At 36.1% G+C, this 5,091-nt stretch overlaps 1 long non-coding RNA gene across 2 annotated transcripts; it reads left to right on the top strand.

Annotated features, from left to right (window-relative positions):
- The first annotated feature begins 2,592 nt into the window (after positions 1 to 2,592).
- On the top strand, positions 2,593 to 4,873 carry LOC127120558 (uncharacterized). 2 transcript variants are annotated; one of them, XR_007803225.1, is made up of 5 exons: positions 2,593 to 3,813; positions 3,891 to 3,991; positions 4,067 to 4,194; positions 4,359 to 4,424; positions 4,513 to 4,873. It is a non-coding gene; the product is annotated as an uncharacterized LOC127120558 (long non-coding RNA). The 2 variants fall into 2 exon arrangements; XR_007803224.1 differs by having other exon boundaries at positions 3,891 to 4,194.
- Positions 4,874 to 5,091: the final 218 nt, after the last annotated feature.

Genomic DNA, 5,091 nt, shown 5'->3' with positions numbered 1-5,091 from the left:
TTCGGTTTCAAAGAGACAATATGTCACTGGGGTGGGTGGTTTATGATTGAAGGTAGATCATGGATCGTGAAAGATATGAAGGGTGCCCTAAGGCGGAAGAAGGAATAATTAGAAATATGCTCGCCAAGGATTCACATCTTCGTGCCTACGTATTCTTACTGTGCAATGAGAAAATCAGAGCAATCGTAGTTCGTGGAAGTACGAAAACGAATGGAAAGAGAACAAAAAATGTTTGTCTAAGCAACAAGGACTGACAAGAAAAACAACTAAAGGGGTATGATTGAAACGGTGAACAATATAACTTGTACCAATAGAATGGTAACATGGGAATCCATAAAGGAAAATTGGCTTTGAATTAAAGAGTAAACAAACATAACAACAAGTGAGGGGCTCGAGGTATGGTATCGATGTAGTGGTATGACTGGAAACAAAGAGAATTAAATGTCTAACAATAGGCCAAATAACTCTTGATACAAATATGTACATTGATTAGGTCGTCCTAAAAGGGTGAATATGGAACCCAAAAGGAAGTATTTATTGGCACAAGGAAAAGTATATCACTTGTTGGGGAACAAACAATTTGAAATCGAGGAGAATGGTATCTTGGATCCATGAAGGAATAAACTCTGGACCGAAGAGTAAAACTAGTATGAACTAACAAGTGAGGGGCCCGGGGCATGGTAACACTATATTGGAATAACCAAAAACAAAGGAGTTAAATGTCTGGCAATAAGCCAAATAGCTCTTGGTTCACAAGGTGTACTTTTCATTAGGCGTCCTAAAAAGATGTGCATGGAATCCAAGGAAAAATGATATTCGATCTCAAAAGGATGGTATTGATTGAAGAATGAAGAATGATAGATTTAATGAATAAGGTAGCTCGCGAAGAATCTGAATTCTCCTACCTACGTACTCTCATTGTACAATGAGAAAATCAAAGCTTTCGTACTTCAACTCACTAGGGCTGAAAACAAGATGATAGAGGCAAAAAAATGATTGATTAAACATGAAGAGACTTGATAGTTACTTGATAAGAACCGCACTAAAGTCTATGAGTAAAGGTGGATACGATGAGCAACTGGGTCAAGCGTCATGTATCCAAAGATATCCCGAATGATTTAATGGAATTCTCCACTCTCATCCATTCTTTACTACTTAAGGCTCGTGGCATGTAATTCTCATCCTAACTTTTAAGTTGCTGGAGGAGAATCCTAGCTTCTCCTTGTGATGATGAAGACCTTATCAATCATTTGATTCGAATTGCACTAAAGTCTATGAATATAGGTGGATACGATGAGCAACTGGGTCAAGCGTCCCATACCCAAAGATACTCAGAATGATTTAATGGAATTCTCCATTCTCATTCATTCTCTATTGCTTAAGGCTCATATCGTACAACTTGAATTGTGATTGATAAGTTGTTGGTGGAGTCCTTTGTTTGTTGCACTGTTACTTTCTGAAGGGAGGGACTTGCCAATCATATAATTTGAATTGTACTAAAGTCTATGAATATAGGTGAATACGATGAGCAACTGGGTCAAGCGCCCCGTATCCAAAGATACTCAGAATGAGTTAATGGAATTCTCAACTCTCAATCATTATATATTGCTTAAAGCTCATGCCACATAATTCTAACTTTGATTAACAAGCTCTTGAAGAACCATCTTGGATGTATCTTGCATGATCCGCTGCTTGATATGCTTGGGGATGCCTTAATCAAGAGTCTGACTTAAGGCTTCGAGCTCCGCAACTTATAGAAAGAGTCTTATCAAGTGATCAAGGGTCTTTTGATCACTTGAATTAGACTGTGGAATTATACAAGATCAAAGGATTTAGTTGATCAAAATTGCTTTTGATCAACTTGAATCGAACGTTTGAAAATCTATGGTTAATCTTAATCTAATGGTTAGAATTGAATTCGAAGGCTATTCCTAAGGGAGCATGCAAATCAATCTATTTCTGAACCTAAGGGTAAAACGGTCATTTCACAAATCTATTAATATTGAATTAAATCCTAATCATGCAAATTCTAATAAAAATCAATTCTAAATCCTAAACAATTTTAATTGTTCTAAATCTAAAGAAAATTAAACTAATTTTCTAAAATCAACCTAATTAAACTAAATCCAAAATTCTTAAGAATTAATCAAGATTTTATAAATTTTCAATATTTCTAACAATCTAATTCTAAACTCTAATAAAACTAATATTCTAAAAGAAATATATTATTCTAATTAAACTAAAACTTAATAAACTAATGTTTCTAAAGAACTATTAAGCTAATCGAAACTTAAAACCTAATTAAATTATAATGATTATATTTATCCTAAAATTTAACCAAATCAATTAGACCTAATCAACCAAACAAGAACAATACAAAATAAATAATGCAAAAAAAGTTGAATTGGGCCCTGGATCAATGGGGAGGCAGGAGGCAGGTCTATGAAACAAGTTGTTTGGTCTACATGGGCCTCAAGGTAGAGGCACGGTCGTAATTGTGGACGGAAAAGGGGGTACTGGAAGTAGTCATGGGGTGCAGAAAACAAGAAGTTAGGCTAAAAGCCCATAGCAAAACACATGGAATGTGAATGAGAAGTGAGTCAGCAATCCAATTACATGTTTTAATTAACCATCACATTTATCACATGTTATCACATGCTTAAGATTCAAAAGTACGTTGAGGCTCCTTCCACCTGAGTTCAGCCCTCCTCCGCCGTGGCGGAGCTTCAATATCTACACTACCTAACTCATCTCCTTCATCTCTTTCCTCTGAGTCCGAATCTTGCCCTAAAAATCTCCAATTCTTCCTCAACAATCTGAACTGAAGAAATGTGTTCAAGAACCCTAGAAACGAAATGAGAAATAAAATTGTTAAACTCTGGAATCAAAGCCCTAGAGGTTAGGGCTTTGATTCTCCTGACCAACCTCTACATCATGGCAACTAGGACGAATCAAAATGCTTAAGATAAACTAAATCACTCACCGGAGCGGACGCCAGAACTCAGATATGATGTTCTAAGTCTTTGAATCTTTCTCCTCTTCGTCTTAGAATCCTTCTTCTTCTTCACTTTCTTCTTCTTCTATGTGTGTCTTTGATGATGGAGTTTAGTACAAGCTGATTGAAGCTCTGATGATGACCTTCAATGCCTTCCGAGGAGTGCGTATATGTGAGGTTAAGGGAGGGAGAGCGAGAAACTTCAGGGAGTACAGTGAGAGAGATGGAGATGACTCAATGTAAACTCTTGTGCAAATGATTGCTAATCCCAAAAAAGGTGAATCAATGTGATTTATAAGGGTTTCTTATCGTAACTGAATGGGGCAGAGTTAGGGCAGAGTTAGAGCAGGGTTAATTTATGAGTCAATTCAGTTGAGTTGTGTAACTATTTTTTGATCAAATCCAAAGTTAGTTATGTGGTTAATATCTGCAAATCCCAATGCCAAACATTTAGGGCAAGTTAGTTAGGTTTTATTAGTGAATTGCTAAGTTGTGTAGTTTGTGGATTGGTTTTTGTGAGTCCAATTGTGAGTGTTGAGCCATGATATATTAGTTGAATTTTCTTTTTGGTTTAGTTATGATTTCGGGTTTAATTTGATGATGCTTTAGTTTATTGTTTTGTGGTTCAGTCTATGATATTCTTGTGGGTTTGCTGTGAATGTCAGTTTGGTTTTGTTGTGTTAGAGATGCATTTTTGTTGTTTTACTGTGATGCTACTAACTTGATGATGTATAATGTCCTTGATGTGCCTTCTACATATAATTATGACCTTGTAATGCAGGCTTGTTGCATTGTTGAATCTTGGTTGTGTGCAACAGGTCAGTAGGCATTGCTGACTTTGTTTTGACATGCTTCTGGAGGCTTGTGTTCTCATTCATGGTGTATTTTGCAACAGGTCTGCAACATATGGTTTAGACTTGGGGATGCATCATAGCTTGGTCACATGCATTGTTTTGCTATTGGATTATTAATGCAGAATTGTCTCATGGGTTGTAGGTGGTTTCTACTCGATTTTTACTGTGACTGTGATGTATATGATGTTTATTATATGATAATGATGAAATGATGTAGGATGGTGGTATTGGCATGCCTTGAAGTGGTGTTGAGTCAATGAATGCAGGGGTGTCTTCATGGCTTCTATCATCTGCTTTGTGCAGGTCTGAGACTAGGTCTGCAATAGGCTGAATATGCATTGTTTGGTAAGTCATGATGAATTAGTATGCTGTTATGAAGTGGATATAAATGCCTCAATGACAGGGCCACTGTTATGCTTATTGGTTTGAACATGTTGATGTATGATGCAGTTGGTGCTTGGAATATTTTATTTTGTTGCTAATTGTTATAATGCCATGCTGTAATGCAGGATTTGCTGCTGGATGTATTCAATATGCATAAAAATATATGGCCTCCTATGATGCAAGATGCATAGGTTGTTGTTGTTGATGACAATTGCAGAATGGTCATGACTATTGTATTCTGTAATGATCTAAGGTGTTTATGCATTGATGGTTTTGCAGGCATTGCTGGTATGACCAGACTATGGCATGTTACAGCATGTGTGTTCACTTGGCTTGTGATTGGTTGGTTGCACAAACAAAATGACAACAAGACTTCCTCGTGAAGAACCAAGTGGATTGGCCAGTCGAGATCAATTATGGAACATGAGGATTAGGATTAGGATATTTAGGGATGCAAAGTGATTAAGTTGACTTTGGTCAAAATTGACCAAAAAATCAACTGTTGACCAAAGTCAATTGTTGACCAAAGTCAACAATTAGTTCAAAGTTCTTTTTTTTGTATTTTTCTCATGGAATGGACATTAATGGATTGTAAATGGTTATTTGAACGAAATTAAATGGATTTCAAATTGGTTTTGAATTGGATTTTGTACATGTATATGCTTGAATTTGAATTGAAATGAACATGACTTGTAATGGATTGGAATATGAACATGACTTGTAATGGATTGGAATAACTATGATCATGACTTGAAATGAAATAAGTGATGAACTTGAACATGAATTATATATGGACATGACTTGAACAAAACCCACCACATGATCTTAAATGAATCCAATAAGGCTTTAGAAAGGACT

This window comes from Lathyrus oleraceus, chromosome 2, assembly GCF_024323335.1.
Source record: "Lathyrus oleraceus cultivar Zhongwan6 chromosome 2, CAAS_Psat_ZW6_1.0, whole genome shotgun sequence".
NCBI lineage: Eukaryota > Viridiplantae > Streptophyta > Magnoliopsida > Fabales > Fabaceae > Lathyrus > Lathyrus oleraceus.
This window is presented reverse-complemented; position numbering and strand designations above follow the sequence as displayed.